The following is a 21,847-nucleotide window of genomic DNA, read 5'->3' on the forward strand; positions in this document are numbered from 1 at the left end:
CATGTGGAACTGTATGGCATGGCAGATGTTTGATTTTGAGTCTAGTATACCTGGAAAGCCAGGGCTTGAGCACTAGAGGGATGCAAATAGTTCCTCATGTGTTGGTCGTAAATAATTTTAATGAGATAGATATGGACTCTGTAGGCTGAACCAGAGACTGATGCAGAAATATTTAGAAAAAGAAATTCCAATTTGAATATTGGACAGTTCAAACTGAACTAAAACCAAACCAGGAATATTTTGAGTACAGTTAATTTTGAAAGATAGGGATGGTGCACTGACTTACTGTGAATTAAATTCAGATTAATTTTTTAATAAAGTTTGAAACAAGAATATCAAAATACATTTGCTTGAACTGTTGAGTATTGATTTTTCCTCTTTGATTCCATTTCTTTTTTTTTTTTTTTTTTTTGTGGTGAGTTTGCAGATAGCTTTGGTTGCTTTCTACCTGAATTTAGGTGACCATAAAAAGTGGTGGGGGAGGCCAGACAGGTCTCTTGTGAGGATTTTGAAGATGCTCTGTAAATCCTGCAATGTTTCCTTTGTTTATTCTGCTCCTTTTTAAGAAACTGGTGAGTTTAAAAGTGAGTTAAGAATTATTCTTTTTAAGAAACTATTTTTTAAAAAATAACTTTACCACTGGAGATATTCTAAATTCAATGAGTACATAAATCAACTGTAAAAACACTTCTTAAATATGAGTCATTATACACAGGCAGCTGTCAGCATGAGTTTGTTGCTGTCAATTAGGATGCAGAGACTGCACCTCACCATCTGAATACATGAATCACGCAAACTCAACACTAGCCAGCTCCTATTAAATATTTTACAACTTATACCTCCTATTAAATATTTTACAACTTTTACAATTATAACATTTGGGCTAAACAACTGCTCAGTTAGCCAGACTTTGCAGAATTCACCTTGTAGCACTAATGAATGCCTGTCTCAGAGACAGACTTTCAACATTGTTGTAATGTGATTTTTTCCATTAAATTTGAATAACTGAACATTTCCTGTTATGACACTGTGCTGCTGAGATGCTGCTCCACTGCTAGTCAGAGACATAACCAGTTACAAGCATATGCAGAAGGTTATGCAAAACTTCTTAAAGCAAGAAGCTCAAATACACTAGGAGAGCCATGAAACACTGCCTTTTATTCATTTATTTATTTTTTGAAAAGTCCTGTCTGACATTGCTTCTGTATGCTAAGCAATTCAGAGTAACCTGCACTGTTTCTGAACATATGGGTCTCTTGTTTTCCACCCTGATATCTCTTTCTGCATATGGAAATCCTGGTCCTAAGTCTGGGATTTCTGCAGCCCTTTTCTACATACACCTGTCTATGGTGGACCAGCTAGATAGCCAAACACTGGACAAGGCACAAGCACATCTCTAGTTTATAGAGCAGCAAAAACATAGAATCATCTAGGTTGGAAAAGACCTTTAAGCTCATCAAGTCCAACCATTACCCCAGGTGCCAAGTTCACCACAAAACCATGTCACTAAAGGCTCATCTACATGGTTTTTGAATACTTCCAGGGATGATGACTCCACCACTGCCCTGGGCAGCCTGTTTGAGTGCTTGACCAACCTTTCAGTGAAGGTGTTTTTCCTAAGAGTCTAAACCTTCTGTTGTACAGCTTGAGGCCATTACCTCTTGTCCTGTCACTTGTTTCTTGGGAAAAGAGACTAGCCACCTCCTGGTGGTTTCCATCTTGTTTGCAGTCCCTTTCCTAGTAATTACCAAGTTTCCATTTGTTTTCCAAGTACTCAGCTGTTGAACCAGTAATTGTGATCTTTTTTCACGTAAGGTCATTCATCTAGAGGTTGCAGCACCTTCCAACTGAAGAACAGATTTGTGGATTGACAGAAAACAGAGAAATTCAGAGTACACAGGCCTAGTGAATTTGAACTGAGCGGAACAGAGAAATCCCACAAGTCTTCAAACAAGGGGTCTACAATTGCACACTGAAAAACTTTTACTCAAAATTTATAATGCCATTATCAATTGCAGATGAAATTAACCTCCTCAGATATAAAAGTATGCATACTGCGGTGAACATGCAGAGATCTACTAGGAAAATAGTTCAGTGGAATCTCCCAAGCACATGAAACCTGGCAAATACTGGAAATCTGGTGTCTACTGCTCTGGGGTTGGTGGACCAAGACCATTTCTGTCCCAGCATTGTAAAGAATCCTCCATTACTGAAAAAACAGAGGGTATACTTAATGAAGTAGAGGCTGCAAGTGACAGGAGCATTGGAAACGGGTGGAGAGGATCAGCAGATCGCAGGTGGAGTTGGCAGGCAAGGCAGCTGGCCATTAGCCAGGAGGAAATAGAGTGGAACTGAGTATTGGCTGTGGGCAGCTGGTGAGGACAGAAAGGGAGAAGAAGGAGGTAGCAAAATCAAAAGCTCAGGCAGGACAGAGCTTGTTGTATAAACACAAGTCACTTTTGAAGCGATAAACCTTTAAAAAAATAAGCAACCCTGCCAGTGCTGTACATTATGGTAAGAAACTCCCTTGGCCTCCAAGTCCTGTAAGCAAGAGTAGAGAAGTGAAAACTTCTCCAGGAACAAACGCCAGACATGAAACATGAAAGGAAAACCAAAATGCTTTTGCAGAAGGACAATGAGCCTGAATTTTCCCTGGCTTGCATTTTATCACCAGCTACAAAAAGTGAATTTTAAATTCTACTGAACAAATAGCAGTGTGCATCGGAACAATAATTAAAGGTTTAAACACTCATTTAAGAAATGATTGTATTTTCCTTTTCAATGCAGAGTTCCTGTACCTCCCTCCAACATGTTTTTTCTCAGTAGCCTGCTACCAAAATCACTCAATATGACATAATAAAACACTTCAGATTTTCCAGTATTTTTTGGCAATGTGAAGCTCTGCTGAAGCTGGCAGAAGCTTTGGCTAGCTAAGAATAAGGATACTCTGGATCCATGAATTCTTCTAAGATTTTGGAAGATAAAAGTAGTATTTCTTTGGGAATTATGTTCTCTTGCCCCATGGAATTTCATTATTTAACTTTATAAAAATTTGCCTCTTGTTGATTCTTGCTATTTGACTGAAGGAATCCACATGCTCTTATCTTGCTTTTTTACCAGTTTGAAGAGATGGGGTGGCAGGGGATATGTGCATGTGTGTGTGGATGCATGAAACAAAATGGATTATGAATTTGAAAATTGCCAATTATGTTGCATCACACAGCTCAGAGCACTGGCACAATGATGAACAACAATCCAAATTTTTCAGCTTAAATGGCTTTACATTCAAGCAAGCAAATTAACCATAAAATAAAGGGGGGGGGGAGGGTGTTTACAAAATATCCCAAGAAAGAATAAACTGCAGATAATAAGCACCAATCTGGTGTTGAATGCAGCCCAAGATACCAATTGTTTTAAGTCACGACAAAGACAGCTGAATGCTCGTCTTGTGGACATCGAGCATAGATGATTGCTTGCCATGAGTATCTTCTCTCACAAATAACAGTTTTTTCACTCTTAATTTTCTGCTAAATTGGAAGCTGAATGCTTCCCACATTGTCGTCAGAGCACCTGCAGCTGTTCTGGATTTCTGTGCACCATTTCGTTTAGGTAAAACAGCACTTGCTTGAGCTCATCATTATGTTTACGTCTTCCTTTCATTGCACTGCCGCACTAATGATTCAGGCAGGCTGGTCAGTCATTAAGTGGCAAGCAAATGATACCATATGCAACGTGTGACTAATCGGTCTGAACAAATGAAATCACAGACTTGCTTTTCCCATGATTCATTTCACAAACAGTAGCAATGTGGTGCACAGCAGGTAGTTCAGTTAAAACCAGCCTTGTAAAACAAATTTCCTGCAGCCGTTTAAGTGTGCTGTGACAGATGTGATGCTTTAGCTGGTTGATGATGCCCAAGGGAACTAAGGATGGTTTGGGCAAAGGGAAGTAGGGAGGAGGAGAAATGCTGCATAAATGCTGCATACATATATTACAGTAATTAAAGGTTTAGTTACCTTATTGGTTTGGGTATTTTGTTTGTATCACTGAAATGACTGCTGGATTACCAAGCTCAAAACATGCATAGCATACACAACGCTTTTCAAGACAGAATACACAGCTCTTTAACTCAAGTTCTCCAAAGATGAATATTTTATGTAAATCTAAGCAAAATTATTTCTAAAAGCTATAGTGCGAAGACATAGATATGAAAAGTAGAACTTGAATGTCTTTTAATCTGTGCCCAAAATCTCTCTCCTTGATTTTGATGAGACATTTTCCTGAGTAATACTAACATTAATATTTAAAGTATTTCTTACTTGCATTAAAAAAAATTATAAAAATTAGCTGCCCATCCTCAGTAAAGTCAAAGGTACAAAATAACTTAATCTGTTATCACTAGAATTTTGCTAGTAATAAATAAAAGGGCCTGAGCAGCTAAAATCATTTCCTAACTGGCTAGTTTAACTGTTTCAGTTTTCTCTGCTTATATGCTAGCTCAGAGTTCCATGCTGTTTGTATCATACTGAGAAGTTAAAAAAAAAAACAAAAAAAAAAAACAAAACAACAAAAAAAGACCCAACAAACTTCTGAGCTCAGAAATTAAGTTAATTTCATCAGCATGGAAATGAAGAGGCCTCCATCCTAAAAGAGGGTGTTCTTTCTGTATTTGCTCAAAACTATCTTTTGGAGCCAGAAAACCCCACAAGAATAAAAAGATCTCAAACTAGTCTAAATTTTTATAAAGTAAATAAATGAAAGACCTCTGTGTATACCGAGAAATGGCTATCACATAGCTGTAGAGAAGTTATAATCTGTTTTTCTTACTGAAACACTTCCTACAGTTCTCTTATAGTTTGAGAGCTGCACTGATGCATTCACAATGCTCAAAGAAGTGCCCTGCAGTCAAATCTGTCAGAGAGTACCATCTACATATTCAAAGAGCAAAACAGATAAAAACATAATGTTACTTAACAAGATTTGTAAATACCTATAGAACTACAAGAAGAGCCAGAACCGATCAAAACGAATGTCAGTTCAGCTAGATATCACCTCTCCACAGCACGAGATGTGGATGTCTGGGAAGAGCATATGAGGACAGAGCGAATTTATGATACCTCCCTCCAAAATCCCCCACCCCCCAAAAAAATGTTAGTTCAAGGAGTTTTCTGGGTCTCATATTGTTTCTATGCATTTAACAATCATCCACGGTTTTCTGTCTCACAAATATGGCCTATGCCTGTAGAAGAGTGGAAATAAGCTAGCAAAGACAATAATGGGATCTAAAAGTTGAAAGTGGAAGCTCAACACATTTAGAGTATGGACTTGGCAGTTGGGATAACGAATGATTGGAATGTTGTAATGAATATTGTGGACCACTAACAAATTTTACATCAATTTGAGTAACTGATTCTGCAAAAAATCATTCTAGTTAAAAGGGCTGTTTAGGCAACCAGTACGCCATGTCCTGTTCCAGATGTCTGACAGAAACAATGCAAAATCCAGCCAATGATGTTTTCATTAATTTTACAGTTGTGAGATACCTTTCTACTATTATACAGAAATTTAAAAGACTACACTTTCAGTAGCATAAATTATTGCATGCCTATGAGTAGGAAAATGAGTTCTTTGTATATATCATATTGTCGTTTACTGCATTATTATTACATCAGTAGTCTCCACATGAGCTAAAGATATACTGATTTTGGTCCTTTTTTTAATGTCACTCTAGTACTTCGATTTCCATATGTTGTCTAGCTAGTGCTACAGTTTGCAAAAATGTCTTTCAAGAATCAAACATTTATGCAGTAGCTTTTTCCCAGGGTTGCTGTTCATTAAGTCATTGCAACAAAGGGGAAAAATATATTACCTGTTTCTTCTGTTTTTTTTTTTTTTACCTTGTTATGCCATAACCCAGAAACTTCTGGCACAGGATGCTTCACTGAGGTCCTTTCTCTACAGAGAAAATAAAGGTGTGAATATTCAGTTTCAAAAAACTGGGATTTCATAGGGAACCGTGTGCCATTCAATATAATTTAGTACTTATGAGTACATGTCTATCCTGGCACCTATTGATATCTAGTACAAATTTATAGAGTATGCCACAAGTTGAAGGACACATTAATTATGTACCTTTTCCATATCTGGAAAGCTCTGAATAATCTTTTTAGTCTTTTACAGAATAGAGCTAAAAAAGAGAGAATGGTAAAATGGACAACACAAGGTAAAAATAATTTTAAAACCCTCCCTAGCTATTGCAAACTAAAAATCAGTGCTCAAATATTTCTTACTGAATTTTGTTTCTTTCTCTCTTTGCTTTTAAACACTGTCATTAAAAAAAAAAAAAAAGAATTACAAAGGAAGATGCTCCCTGTGGCTTTTTGTCAGATACTATCTTATTTGTATATACTTTTGTGGTTTAATTACTCCCTTTGTTGTTTTTTTCCCTCTCTGGTTAAAGCATAAGTCTTCAGATTGTTCTGTGATCTTTGTATCTATGCAGATTAGATTTGGAAATTAAGGAAACTTGCTACATAATTAACTGTATGATGACATCTGCCACACTTTCTTGGTTTTTAGTTACTAACAAACACATATCATATGAAATATTTAGGGGTTTTAGGATATAAAGAAATATTTTCTGGGAAAGCCCTAGTAACATCAAGTTGTGTAGGTGAATAATAAATGGACCTTGTAGTAGTAAAACTTTCAGCCTTTCCAGTTGCGCTACTCCTGTCCATTTTGAATTGCTAATAGTTTTCAAAGTCATAGAGTTTTTCATAGAGTTACTAATGCACTAACACTGCAAAACAGGATAAAAGGGGAAGTCACAGGTTATTTGATTCACTTATCTTACTATATGCTGTCTATCTATGCAAGAAGGTTCAAGGATGAAAGTTAGCTTGGTCAACATAAATCCATCTTTCTATTGTGGTGAGTTCAACAGGGAACTTGGTATATGCCTCCTCAAGCCAGCCAAAAAAAGTGCTTGGATGAAAATGTGTCTTCCCGAAAACCATCATAAACAGGTCATGCTAGCAATGCTAGGAAGCATTTGTCCCCAAATTGTCAGTGGAAATGGAAGATGCCAACTTTATAAAGTTTAACCATACCATGTGCAAGTTCCTGCACCTGGGTCAGAGCAATACCAGGCACAGCTACACGTTGGCCAGAGAAGAGATTCAGAGCAGCCCTGTGGAGAAGGACTTGGGGGTGTTGGTCGATGAGAAAATGAACATGAGCTGGCAGTAAGTGCTTGCAGCCCAGAAAGCCAACTGTATTCTGGGCTGCATCAAAAGAAGCGTGACCAGCAGGTTGAAGGAGGTGATCCTACCCCTATACTCTGCTCTTGTGAGACCTCACTTGGAGTATTGTGTGCATTTCTGGTGTCCTCAGCATAAAAAGGACATGGAGCTGTTGGAACAAGTCCAGAGGAGGACCTTGAGGGTGATCAGGGGACTGGAGCACCTCCCATATGAAGACAGGCTGAGAAAGTTGGGGCTGTTTAGCCTGGAGAAGAGAAGGCTGCATGGAGACCGCCAGCCTTCCAGTACCTGAAGGGGGCCTTATAAGGATGCCAGGGAGGGACTCTTCATTATGGACTGTAGTGACAGGACAAGGGGTAATGGGTTAAAACTTAAACAGGGGAAGTTTAGATTGGATATAAGGAGGAAGTTATTTACTGTAAAGGTGGTGAGGTACTCGAATATGTTGCCAAGGGAAGTTGTGAATGCTCCATCCCTGGCTGTGTTCAAGGCCAGGTTGGACAGAGCCTTGGGTGACATGGTTTAGTGTGAGGTGTCCCTGCCCATGGCAGAGGAGCTGGAACTAGATGGTCTGAAAGTCTTTTCCAAACCTAACTATTCTATGATTATATGAAAACCTCCAGTTCCTCATTTTGATCATAGGCTGCAGTTTTGAGGCCAGTGGCACCTGAATGTGGATCTGCCAACTATCTAACACAGCCCATCTTCATTTATGTTTTCCATCATGAAAGCACCATGCATTTGCTTTGTTTACACTCCTGTTTGGGGCTATTTCACACACAAAAAAAAACAACCAACCAACAAAAGCGCTGAAAAGCTGGGATTTTCCTAGCAGAGCTCTGAAGGGCCAGCTGTTTGTGTGAATACCTCTCAGCCAGCTGTCACAGCCGAAATTCCCACCCAAGGACCCCCCTGATCCCAGACACCTCACAGGGAAAGCAACAAAATGGAAAGGCAGAAATAATTTAGTACTGACTCAAATCCCAGGAAGAGCCTGCCATAGTCTGACTTACAGCTCTCATTTCTTCCATTCTCTTGCTGTGCCTGTTGCTTCACTGTCATATTTCTAAACCACTAACAAAAAGCTCAGTGCTATATCCAAGAGAGATGCTTTCACACGGCTGCCATTTGAGGAGAAAAAAAGGAATGGCTGCACAAATGCACTTCCATGAGGCTTATATGGAACTTTATCATTTTACAGTTTCCTTGTGCAGCGCTACATGAAATTGAAAGGCTCTGAACATGCTTTTAGAAATTTTCTTAAAAGTTGCAGTTGAAGAAAGTAGAAACCTAGGTCAGGAATCTTCCCTCTATCCCTGAAAACCTCGAGTGAGGTTTGTCTGTTAATTTTGTCCTTGCCCCATTGTCCATTAATTTTGTCCTTGCCAGAGTCCAGCCAGGCCAGCACATTCCCACATAGAGATGAGCTGTGATGGTTGTAGTCTGATGGCAATCAGCAAAGACCTGGGGTTGCTGAGCCCTTGGGAGGGAGAATTTGGGCCAAGGAGAGAGGGAAGGGAGGTTGACAATAAAATGGGACATGGGGGAAGCAGCAGGCTCTGTTGTAGTGGACATGAAGGGATTAAAAGTGTAGAAAATAACATGGAAACTGCCAATTTAACTAAAAAGCATGTTTCATTAATTTCACTGTTCACAGAACAATGTGTTTAACAAAGAAATTAGTATTCAACATCTCAGTGGTTTTATAAAGGTGGGTTGAGTGGAAACAGAAGTGAATTTTACAAAAAAAAACCAAACAACTTATTTTGCTAAAGTAAACCTTAATTTAGCTATGTTGGCAGCACTGAAATTTGCAGCAACATTTATTAAGGAAACTATATCCTCATGCAGAAGCTACAGGTAAAGTTAGTGGCTGTGCTACTGCTTACCTGTCACTGCTCAAAGGGGTAGTTTATCCCAGGAATTTCAACTTTCTGGTTTACTAGTAGATAATCTAATTTATAGAATTTATATTGTTCTTTAGCAGACTTGCTGTGTTATGTAACAAATCAGTTCTTGGTACTTCCAAAAAAACCAAGCATTTGTTTAATTTTGTTCTTTTTTCCCTTGAAGATATATACATCTGTATATATTGCACATATATGTGCATATATGTGAAATTCAGATTCTTGATTCATAGCATCTAATTTAAAAAAAAAAAATCAAATGTCTCTGCTAAAACCAGCCATAATTCTACCTAAAACAATGTAACATTTACTGCTCATGCATGACATTTGTAGAGAACAGCAGGTTGGATCTGAAAGCGTGTGACAGGATTTGTTTTTTACTAAGTATGGAAAATAAACCACAAGAAGCAGTTCAATTTTCAGTGCTGTCTACACACACCGTCCTGCCAAATTGCATGGAAATGGGTAGAAAGTTTGACATACAGTTCTAAAAGGAAACTTCCCTCCAAAAATAAGAGTTGTCAGCAAAATATTTTTTATTTCCTTCTCCTTAAGAAAAATATATTTCCCTTGTTCTTCCCTTCCTCTCAAAAAAAAAAAAAACAAACAAAAACCCTCTATTTATTTTTTCCCCTGTTCTGACACCCTTCAATTAATGCTCTTTTTCAGGTGACAGTGCATACTACAGGTTTCATGGCTGAGTGGATGCCTACCCCTGCCAAGCAATGAGGCACCCCACAGAGCACCAACAAAAAGCACCACTGTCTGAGCCAGCTGGGCTTCTATGAATAGCTCACCCTTTCTTTATTAGGATAAGAGATGTGCAAGTGCCTGTGTGAGATTAGGAGTGGGAGGAGGTATACATCTAGATTTAAATACAGTGTGTCTCAAGGAAATTTCAGAATGTGATAGACATTGCTCAGCCCCAAACAGGATTTGATTCTTGTCTGCAAGGCAGCATGCAATGTTTCCAATGTTTCTCAACAAGGGTCACCACCACACCAAAACAAAATGGGCAGAAGGTGCTGATAAAGCCTTCACACTGCCGCCTGAGGTCAAGTGGGTGTGAGACCTGCTGCCCAGTACCTTGCCTGCCCTCAGGGCTAGTTTGTCATCCACTGCTGGCCATGGGAAACTAGGCACCTCAAAAGCAACGAGGCAACAGTCTGGTGGTGCATAGGCTGTGTATCCAGGGGGTGGGAAGAGGCTAAGTTTGAAAAACTAAATTTCTGCGATGAAAAGATAAAAGCCAAAAGGCACTGAAATGCAAATATGTCACTCATGTCAACAGAGAATTGGCCAGCAACTTAACTCACCTACACAAATTTATATAGATTGGTACTTAAAGCTAACACAATATTGAATTTCTCCTGACATTCCATCTGATATGCTAAATGTGACATACCATTTGAATAATGTTTTCTTCTCAGTTTTCTTCCAGCTTAGTCGTCATTATACCTGGTACACTCAAGGGAGGGCAGGTCACGAAGATGGAGGTAAAATCCAACTAATGCTGCCTGATGTGTAAAATGGCGCTTGTTTACCTAGTACATAATGGTGTAGAGTCTTGAAGAGTTCTAATACATACAAATTAAACAATCTATAATTGTGCAAGCTTGTCAGTTGCAGTAGTGTTGTCTGGAAAGCAAACAGAAAAAAAGCTGAACTAGCACTGCTGTAGCCTGTCAAATTCCACCAAAAAAAAAAAAAATCCTGAGGATAGATGATGTGGAGCAGAGTTCAAATTCTTAGTTTTATTCTCTTAAAAATAAAAAAGCACTGAATGACGTGCAAGAAGTTTTAGAGACTTGTCTAAACCTTCTGACAAGTTTTAGGTGGAAGAAATGGTGCTAACAGCAGAGGTGTCCCTGCCTCTCTGATGCTTACCCAGCCTGTGTGCTGGAATTGCCACATGGTAAGGGTTGTGAACACAATTATACACCCTGTGTTCCCATTATACTACCAACCCATATTGTACCATGGGGTGTGTTCACCTGTAACACCCTGTAGGTAGCTGTTAAAGTATTAAAACATTGATTTAACCTCATGTTAATTGACAATTGCTACATCAAATATGAAGGAATCTGGATGATTTGTCAGTCTCATGCTCTTTTCATTAAGCCAGCAAGTAGCTAAGTGGCCGATAAGAGCTTCCTTTATGCCTTTCCAGACAACATAGGCTGCAGAGGATTATTTCAGGATGCAGCATGGCAGCCAAAGGACTGACTGGGAGCACCAGACACTGGGAAGGGCAGCTCCTCAGCAGTGTGGATGCTGACCATGTGCAGAGCAGGAGGCAGAAGACTCACACCAGCAGCTCTCAGTCACCCTGCTAAAGAACAAGCCCCATTGACATTTCAGATCTACTTCTTTCAAATTAATCAACCTGATCCTGCCAGTGCTCTCCACCTTGCCCCTCCACCATGAGAATATAGTGATGGAAGGACAAAATAGGAAATTCGGGCTGTGTTTCCTCCTCAGCAGGAAAGATATCAAAGCTGTATCTGTCGCCTCCTTTCAGCTTGACTGGCCAAAGTAGGTCACTCCTTTGCCGCTTCCGTTAATGTCAGAGGGAATGATATGAGATGTGACTTTGCCATCCAAGTCCTGCGGCACCAATGGGGATTGGGGAGCCCTGGAGGTTAAACCTGGGATCCACAGGACTTTGTGCACCTCAGGCCAGAGTCGCTGAAGAAACACAGAAAGAGACCAGAGCATGGGGACCAGGCTCCACTTGCCCGTTCCCAACATACAGCCAACAGCCTTACCAGGATGCAGAGTCTGGCTCCCTCTTGTGCTCTCTCTTTAAAACAAATTAATTTAGGAAATATGATGAAGTGGGATATTATTAAAAGATAGCCTGAAAGTGCCACTACCATAAGGCTGGGACCCTCATGCATGCTGCTATGAACTTGAGGCTGTTCTAATAAGGAACAGAGCTTCCCACTCATTTGGCTAAGCATGCTTTTAGACAGGAAAAAAGGTAGATTAGGATTGCCGAAAGGGTTTTTACATTCCTAAACTTTTTGCAGAAGGCTTCCTATTACTGCCAAGCTTGGGACCTCTCAGCATGGGATGCATTTGCACAGCCTGGCAGGGAAACCAATTCTCTGCAGAGGTGCCTGCTTCAGCTTTCTGACAGCATATAGATTAGAAATTTCCAAGAGTACAAGCCAAAATGATAAGACACGACTTTTATTGTGTTTTACAGAAGGTGTCATTGTTGCGCTGCTCTGTTTGACAAATTCTTCACCAGCATTCAGCATGGTACAAGTCACTTCAGAAAATTAATCTTTCTTCTTATTCAGCTACAGTCTATCCCATGTTAAGCTCAAGATCAAATATTTCCTCTCACAGAAGTTAACTATACATACAGACAAATATCATAGACTACTTCTCCATTTCCTTGCAAAGAAGATTAATCAAGCGTGTGTAATCTCACAGAAATGCATTTATCATAATAAAAGGAAGTTCCTGGTTTAACCAGCTGTCAATAAAAGCATGCTGGAAAGAGTATAACACTCATTATAGCATGTTATCTGAACTCTCGCCATGTGAGCACGCCTGTGCTTGGAAATGCTTTAATCATGACACAGGCACTGGGAGTAAAGAGGGTCTTGAGAACAAACGTGATCCCAGGAATAAGGAACCCGCTGGACTCCTCGTGTTCAGACACATCACTCCAGTTGTCACAAATACTCCACATATCACGTTTCTCTGGAGAATGCCATACTTTTTTGCTCACAGTATCAGAGCAGGGAAAATCATTACTGCATAAAAATAACAAAAACCTTAAATAACTCATGTTATGGTTGCTGGTGAATGACCCAGGATGCCAAATGCCTGTGTCATACTGTGACATTAAACATTTCTGGTTAAATCATCACAACCCAAAGTCATCCCTGCCACTAGTATTGCTGTAATTGTGTTTGATATGATAACTTTGTATCAGCACTTTTCCTTCAAACAAACTAAGATGATCATGAGGACACTTCCCCAAATCGAATCTGCCATAGTGTCATGGGTTCAGCAGTAGCAATCAGTTTTTCTCCTTCTTGGTAGCTGGTGCAGTGCTGTGTTTTGACTTTCGGGCTGAGAACGGTTGCTGATAACACCAATGTTTTGAGTTACTGCTCAAATGTTTGGTTTGTCCAAGGCCTTTCAGAGCCTCATGCTCTGCCAGAGAGGAGAGGAAGCCGGGAGGAAGGAGAGACAGGACACCTGACCCAGGCTAGCCAAAGAGGTATTCCATACCATAGCACGTTGTGCCCAGGAGGTAACCGTGAGTTACCCGGAAGGGCTGGAGCTCTGAGGGGGATGGAGGAGGTATCGGTCGGTGCTTGGTCGGGCGGGGGGGTGAGTTATGGGTTGGTGGCTGGTGAGGTGTTGTATTCTTTTCACTTGTTATTTGCTTTACCATTATCATTTGTAGTAGTAGTAGCAGTAGTGATTTACGTTATACCTTAGCTATTAAACTGTGCTTATCTCAACCCGTGGGGGCTACATTCTTTGGATTCTCCTTCCTAACTCTCCGGGAGCTGGGGAAGCGAGGGGGGGGAGTGAATGAACGAGCTGTGTGGACTTGGTTTTAAACCACAACACATAGGCACTCACCTCACCCACAAATTATTCTTGACTCCCCATGTGCTTTCAAGCAAAGCAAATATGAAACCAGGCTATAGAAACATGAGCAGAATGAGGCAAGAACCACCTTTCCTGTAGAGAAATGGACCATTCAATAGCAAGACCCTGCAATTGAGTGGAGAAAGAGAAAAGTCCAATCCAGTTCATTGCCAGCACTAAGATTACTCTTTTTTTATTTGCAGCCAGATTAAGGAAATAGTAAATATGAATCCACATGGTTTTCAGATACGGAACTCACCTGAGATCTCCCAGGGACTAGATATATGTGCCTATATCTTTTGAAAGCTTTCTCTATAATGTTGTATGGCTCTGTCCTATATGAAAGGGGCTGGATAATGAACAGGTCTCCTCCATTTTTTGGAACTGCTCTTGCCAACGTAAGACCAGTTAAAATGCATTGTTAGCTCCCAGCTAGTGAGAACTTCAGTGTATGTAGTACTCTCTCAAGCACAGATGCCCCTAGATGGCACTGCGAGACTCCTCTTCTACTCACCAATGCTGACCTGAGAGTGTATATTTTCTGTTTCTTTTTTTTATTTTGTACAAAAGAAAGCGCATCCCAAAAGCCCCATCCACTACCCAAACGTTACTTGAGCTCACTTCCATGTTACGTGTTAGAAATCAAAATAGGAGACTTGATCCAATTTCTTCCCTACTTGCTCCAGCTAGAAACATCTCTTTACCGCTAGAAGCCAAGCCAATATGTCTTTGCCATGAAGTAACAGCAGTTCTTTCTCAAGTTAGTGCCATTCTGGTATATTCAAATGTTTTGCTTGGCCAAATACCATTTAGGACCTCCATGGCTCCTTCTTTTTGAGAGTCCTAAAGCACTTTGCTTATACTCAAGTGAGCTTCAGAAAAGATGCTGTAAGGTAATCAAACATTTCAGAAAATATCCAGGATAGAAATAGGATTAATACTCAATTTGTGTTTCCCTGAGCTGCTGTCTTCATACTGTGGCTGAAGACATAACTAGCATGGAAGAAAGCAAAAATTACTCCCTCTCCCACCCCCAATTAAGTCTTACAAATTATGATGCTGTTTCACTGGTAGTAATCAGTGAGGAACAAGGCAGCAGTAACACTAGGATATCAGTGTCATGTACAGAGCTCTCAAATAGTCAGAGTCTCCTGCCAGTGACAGTAAGAAACAATTCACCTTTTTTGCAAGGTGAACAAAAAAGCAGGACTGGAAAAAGCCAGGAGGAAAGAATTATGATGTGAAACAAAGGAACATCAGCAAAAATTCCTTGCCTAGGGTGGTAAAAGAGGAACAAGATTATGATCCTGGATAAATGCCTTGCCAGCACTACCAGATATTAATCTTCAGGATGCAAACCAAAGTATACAAATGGTGCCTTGCTCAAATGGGCCCACATGCTGATTCCTACAACCAGCAAAATTTCTTCTGGGCAAGAGTCAAAATCAGACAGGAGCTGGCCTGCTGCTGGCCACAGAGCACCACAGGCATGAAGAGCAGTGCTGCACCCTCCTGTTTTACTCCCTCTCATCTCTCCCAGCTTCCCTCATAGACATATAATTATTTCTGAGCCTTTCACGACTCTTCCACGTTTGGAGGAAAATTTATCAAGTACCTAGAAAACCAGAAAGGGGTAAGACAGGGTAGCAAATGAGACATTTTTCTTTAGAGTCTATGTTAAAACCACTTCTTCTTTCCCCTCAGTTGTGTCAGTGGCAAATTCTTGCTCTCACAAGTGCTGCCTGTTACCAGAGATGTGACTGCTGGCATAAAGGAGAAGATCAGGAGCAGAATTTAGTCTTGTTCATCTGTCAATCAACAGGTGGTGCAAATCTGTGCACAAGACAAGGCACAATATTCTAGGTCAAGTTACCTGGTCTTGTTCTCAGGCATTCAGCTTGAGATACTGCAGGCTAGGAATACAAAAGTAATCCCCTTTTTCAATAAAGATATTAATTGAAAAAATAAAACAATATGCAAAATATTGCTAAAGCTCAAAACATTAAGAGCTGGTTGCTATTTTGGCAGGGTAAGAGACCCAGAGAATAACTACTGCTAATGCAAGAAAGGTATCAAGGGTCTGACTGGAGATGTGCCTACCTGCAGGGATCAAAGAGGCTCCCACAGTAGAACAGCCACCATAAAGAGTGGACTTTGTATCAACCAAATCAGTTTGACCCAAGGAACCTGAGAAAGGTGCTGCACCTTTCTCCAGCTTCTAAAACACCCTCTCCATGCCTGCAACTGTGGACTGTATCATCTAGTTCCACACAAGTCATCTTCCCTACCCATAATCCAACTTCAGTTTTGCATGCATCCTAAGCAGCCATCAGCCAGCCATGGGGAATAGAGAAGGTTGCAGAGGAGAAGCTATGGAAAGTTCACTGGCTAGGAAGGGGGTTTCTAATCCAGAGGGGAAGATTTTCCAAGTCACACTATTTTCCTCAAAAGAAAGCACAAAAAACCTCTAAGTGAGCAAACAGCCTGCACAAGCAACTACAGGATTGCTGTGCCTAGCAGAAAATTGGGCAATTGTCAGGAAATGGGGAGGCTGTGTGCTGCCAGCTGGAAGGAGGCAGTGCTGTGCCATGCTCCAGCTCCCAGTTGTCTGCACTGGGTTCTTACCTCTTTTGTCTTCATTGAATTTTTTTTGGTGTATAACTGGTTTAGTGAGCAAGCACAGAAGAAGTGCCAATGGTCTGGAAGCACTCAAAGATGAGTGAAAAGCAATCTGGACAGTGTCCCAGCTGTGTGTGACCCTGGCCAAGCCTCTCTGCCTCTTTCTCTCACTTTTTTTCATCTGTGAAAAAGGAACAGTAACTCCTGTCTGCCTCGTGCAGACTTTAACATGTCAGCATTTCTATTTGCCTTCAGATCCCTCTGAGTGGCATTAAATGAACAAGTTTTGTTGACATTTCTTTTAGCTGCTGTTCATAAGCACCCTTCTTCGTGAGTCCAGAGAACTGTTAACAGTCCCTGTTATCACCCCAGCCTGATAAGTGACTGTCACTGTGACTATAGTCACCATATCAGAGCAACTAGTCTCTGGAGAGTCCCCTAGAGCTGCACACATTAGGCCCAGTGGTGAAGTGCAATTACCAAGTTGTGTCTGTGTCTTGGATATGAGGTTTATGACATAGACGAGTTTTGCCTTGGATACTACCATTTCCCAGGTTCACAATTTGGCTTGATGTGCAGGCTTAGGAACAGCTACATCTACACAACAGTGGGAATGTCTTACTGGGAATCACCCTAGTCCCACCTCACAGCTGAAGTCAACTTATCATGTGTTCATTAGGAAATACTCCTAAACTAAAGTTGTTTGGAGCCCTTTGCACAATTTATCAAACAGCTACTTAAACAAATATTTTACTCATTTGAATGCTTCTTCACAACTATATGTGTAACAATTTTACAGTTCTCATACTTGCCAAGTCAGGTCAAAAGCTGATTAGTCCTTACTTTTACTAGAATCCCTATTGCCTGCAGCTGTCCCTGGCCAACAACAGGGCATGTCAGAAGTTGGAGAGGGGCTTTTTACAAGGACATGTAGGGATAGGACAGGGAGAATGGCTTTAAACTGTCAGAGGGTAGGTTTAGATTAAGTGTTGAAAAGAAATTCTTCACTATGAGGATGGTGAGGCCCTGGCACAGGTCACCCAGAGAAGCTGTGGCTGCCCCACATCACTGGCAGTGTTCAAGGCCAGGCTGGACAGGGCTCAGAGCAACCTGGTCTAGTGGAAGGTGTTCCTGCCCATGGCAGGGTGCTGGAATTAGGTGATCTTAAGGTCCTTTCCACCCCTAACAATTCTGTGATTCCATGTTTAGGCTTTCTGAATTGTTTCCATTTCAGCAGTCTCTGGCCTATCAACCTGCAGCTTACAACACAACTGACTCCCAGATGATCACCTGTCACCTATATGCAGCTTACATGTGACACCATGTGGCAATTCCAGCTGGCTGGCCCCAGCTGTGCTCATGGGAATACTGCAGGTATGGGTAATTTGCGGTGGTTTGCCCAGGATAAAGAGGATGTGACCCATGATGACAGAGAGAGAACAGACCAGTGCCCAAATCCTTTTCCCAGTTGCAGCACAGTGCCCTGCACCTACTCTATGGTACACAGGCCAGCACAGCCTCACCACACATGTTGGTGATAACAGCATTTAAGAGTCCTGAAGTCAGGAGCAACCTTTTATAGTGAAATTCATTTGCAGCACATGGGATTTAGGATCAAAACCCAGCACCACTATGCAAAGCAGTTTCAGTTGCTCAGCTTTCTTCTTTATCAAAGATTGGGTGAACACAGCCACAGACTATCACCAAGACTGCCAGGAGCATGTGCACAACAGCACCTTTCAGAAAATCTCACTCCTTGGCCTCACAAAACCGCTCCTTTGATTAAACAGTGAATTCTACCTCACACCATTAGCTCAGCAGTCAGGGGATTTGCTTGCTTTTGTCAAACACACCCACACAACTTTGCAGTGCATTTGAAGAAGCTGCCCCCAACCAAATGTTCACACTGCAGATGACAGCTTTGAATGAGATACTGACTCCAGGGGCTTCTGACAGATGAGAGGGCAGCAGTCTTTACTCCTAAGTGAAAGTGCACTCTCATCATAGCGCCTGAAAATTAAATCCATGAGGAAACATGCACACAAAGGCTGAACAGATAATCCCATCAGTCCACTTAAATGGGAATCTGAGTCAACAAGTCTAATAAACTGAGGTCAGTGAACCACACAGATGGCAGAGGAGCCTCTCACTGCTGCATTTTGTCCTGCAGCCCCTTGAGGACACACAGGCAGGTTTGATGCGATAAACTGGCTCTCTGGGCACAGGATTTCACCACTAAATGTCAATGGTATCTAAGCTTTCAAAAAGGAAGATATTAAGTGCAGGTTAAACTGCTGGTAAAGTTTTCTCTAGTTAGTAGCAGCTTTTGCTGCAACCTATCATAGTCCACAAAGCCTTTTACTTGGTCAAAATGGTTGGTGTGCTCTTTGCAGACACCCCCCATAAGAACCCTGCCTTTTAGTAACACATGGTTCCAGCAGTTTCTTGTCTAGTTATTTCTGGAAAATAATACCTAATTTTGCCACTTTACTATCTCTCAGTGTCGTCTGAAAACCTTAATATTTAACCTAAGTTTTTCCTCATTTGTATTTCTACAAAGCCAGACCAAGTTCCCTGGAGTCACTCAAATTGCTCTGAGAATAAATCAAGTTAGTGAAAAGCAAAAAATTAAATTTGATTGGCTAAACTATGTTATACTTTTCAGAAGAAACTCCTAATTCGAAAGCAAATGACCTCACTTAAAACGAAGCAAATCTCATCAAATAAGCACTAAACAAGAGTGTCTAAATAAATTTTAGACACACATGAATTTTCTTCAGGTTTGGATGTTATTTTTCCCTAACAGTCCTCCCCTGTTCTGCCTCTGCTATGCTGGATTTGTTCAGTTCATTCCCAGTCCTGTCTTGCACCTCTCTGCTAGCTCCTATGAACTCCATCATCCACTTGGACTGAAAAAGTAGCCTCCAACCAACAGCACACCCTGAAGCTGGAGTACATAGCTATGACCAGGTCTAAGGTCAGTGCTGAAAACTGGCATCAGCCACAAGTTTTCATCTGTGTGAGTGTGACAGGACACCAAACACCCAGCAGCTCTGCCTGGTCCCCTTCCTGAACTACATCATGACCAGAAGTGATGCCTTGTATGCCTTGTATGAAGGCCAGCATCAGTAGCACATCAAGCAGTTTGCAGTTATTTGCTGCTTTGAAGTGTTTCAGATTGGATTCAGAGAGTACATTTGGTTTTGTATCATAGCCAAGGGCTCACTCAGACTTAGAGCAGATGTTTTAGCATCCAGTGTTTTTAAAATCCAGCAGGAATCAGTAGGTCAAATTGATTTCACAGACTTTCTGAATGAAAAACACCCCTGTGACAGCAGCTGGCCTTGTTTTGATGGAAGTTTTTCCATAACTTGAACACTTCAAACTTTTGAGGGATTTATGGCTGAAGGACAGTCATCTGGAGCTGCTGAGATGGGTTCCTCAGTAGACGTTTCTCTGTACCACAGTCACTGCTTCCAATAGGTACACTTGGCTGGGGGCAAGCCCAAGCAGTAATTAGGCCTATGCAGCCTCAGCAGCAGCTTCATTGCTTATGAAGCAGCACAAACCTTCCCCTAGCATTACAGTGAGCTCTCACAAGCATTTGTCAAAGTCTGTACAACTTACTAGGGAGATGCTTGATCTGGGGTTGGAGCCACACCGTTCCTTGTCATTTTTAAAAGTGAATCACCCTTGTTTACAACCCCTGGCAAGTTGTTCTCCAGCAGACCTCAGCTCTGTGCTTTCAAGCCATGTGTCCCACCTGGCAGTGCCTCTCTGGAGGGGTACTTGGAATTCTAGAATAGAACTCTGAGGTTGGAAAGAATCTTAAGATCACTTAATTCCAACTCCCATGCCATGGGCAGAGACACCACACGCTAAACCAGGTTACCCAAGACTCCATCCAAACTGGCCTTGAACACAGCCAGGGATGGAGCATTCACAATTTCCCTTGGCAACGTGTTCCAGTGCCTCACCATCGTCACAGTAAAGAACTTCTTCCTTATATCTAACCTGAACTTCCCCTGTTTAAATTTGAACCCGTTACCCCTTGTGCTATCACTACAGTCCCTAGTGAAGAGTCCCTGTCTGGCATCCTTATAGGTACCCTTCAGATACTGGAAGGCCACTATGAGGTCTTCATGCAGCCTTCTCTTCTCGGGGCTGAACAGCCTCAACTTTCTCAGCCCCTTGATCACTTAGGTTAAATGGGATAGTTCTGCCAGTGCAACTTCCCCCTGCTAAGTACCGCCCCTGTCTAACCCATTTTCCTGCAAAGCAGATCTGCACTCAGCAGGGTCAGAACTTTTTCTATTCGTTTTTTTTGAGGGTTTTCTGTTTTTTTTTTTTTGGGGGGGGGGGAGGAGGTGGTGGGTGGGTGTGTTGTTTTTTGTTTGTTTTTTGGTTTGGTTTGGATTTGTTTGGTTTTGGGAGTTTTTGTTGTTGTTGCAGTGCCATTTACCTCTTATCTACTATTACAGCTTATAAAAAAGCTGTTTGCCACTGCTAACTATTTTTAATTTATAACCTTAGCTGGAACACTAACAGTTGCCCTGAAACAGCTCTTTCTGCAACTACAGACGGGAGATGACTTGCACTGGTGACAATGACAGCACGAAACAAAACCAAAAAGCTGCAAGTTTTAGAAGCGCTGACAACTTTCTGCAGGAAAATCTGTTAAAAATGAGGCAACCTGTAACCCACTTCCTTGCATAAACCACCATTTTAGATCCATCTATTCAAGGCAGGCTACTCAAGTGAACTGTCCTTCAGAGTGGTTTAGCTCACACAGAATCACAGAATCCCAAGGGTTGGAAGGGACCTTGAAAGATCGTCTAGTCCAACCCCCCTGCAAGAGCAGGGAAACCTAGAGTACATCACACAGGAACTTGTCCAGGCGGGCCTAGAATATCTCCAATGTAGGAGACTCCACAACCACCCTGGGCAACCTGTTCCAGTGCTCTGGCACTCTCACAGTAAAGAAGTTCTTCCTGATGTTCACATGGAACCTCCTATGCTCCAGTTTACACCCATTGCCCCTTGTTCTATCACTGGATATCACTGAAAAAAACCTAGCTCCATCATCCTGACACCCACCCTTTACATATTTGGAAACACTGATGAGGTCACCCCTCAGTCTCCTCTTCTCCAAGCTCAAGAGACCCAGCTCCCTCAGCCTCTCCTCATAAGGGAGGTGTTCCACTCCCTTCATCATCTTTGTGGCTCTGCGCTGGACTCTTTCAAGCAATTCCCTGTCCTTCTTGAACTGAGCGGCCCAGAACTGGACGCAATATTCCAGATGCGGCCTCACCAAGGCAGAGGAGAGGGGGAGGAGAACCTCTCTTGCCCTACTAACCACACCCTTTCTAATGCACCCTAGGATGCCATTGGCCTTCTTGGCCACTAGGGCACATTGCTGGCTCATGGTCATCC

Source organism: Melopsittacus undulatus, chromosome 1 (assembly GCF_012275295.1).
Source record: "Melopsittacus undulatus isolate bMelUnd1 chromosome 1, bMelUnd1.mat.Z, whole genome shotgun sequence".
NCBI classification, from domain to species: Eukaryota; Metazoa; Chordata; class Aves; order Psittaciformes; family Psittaculidae; genus Melopsittacus; species Melopsittacus undulatus.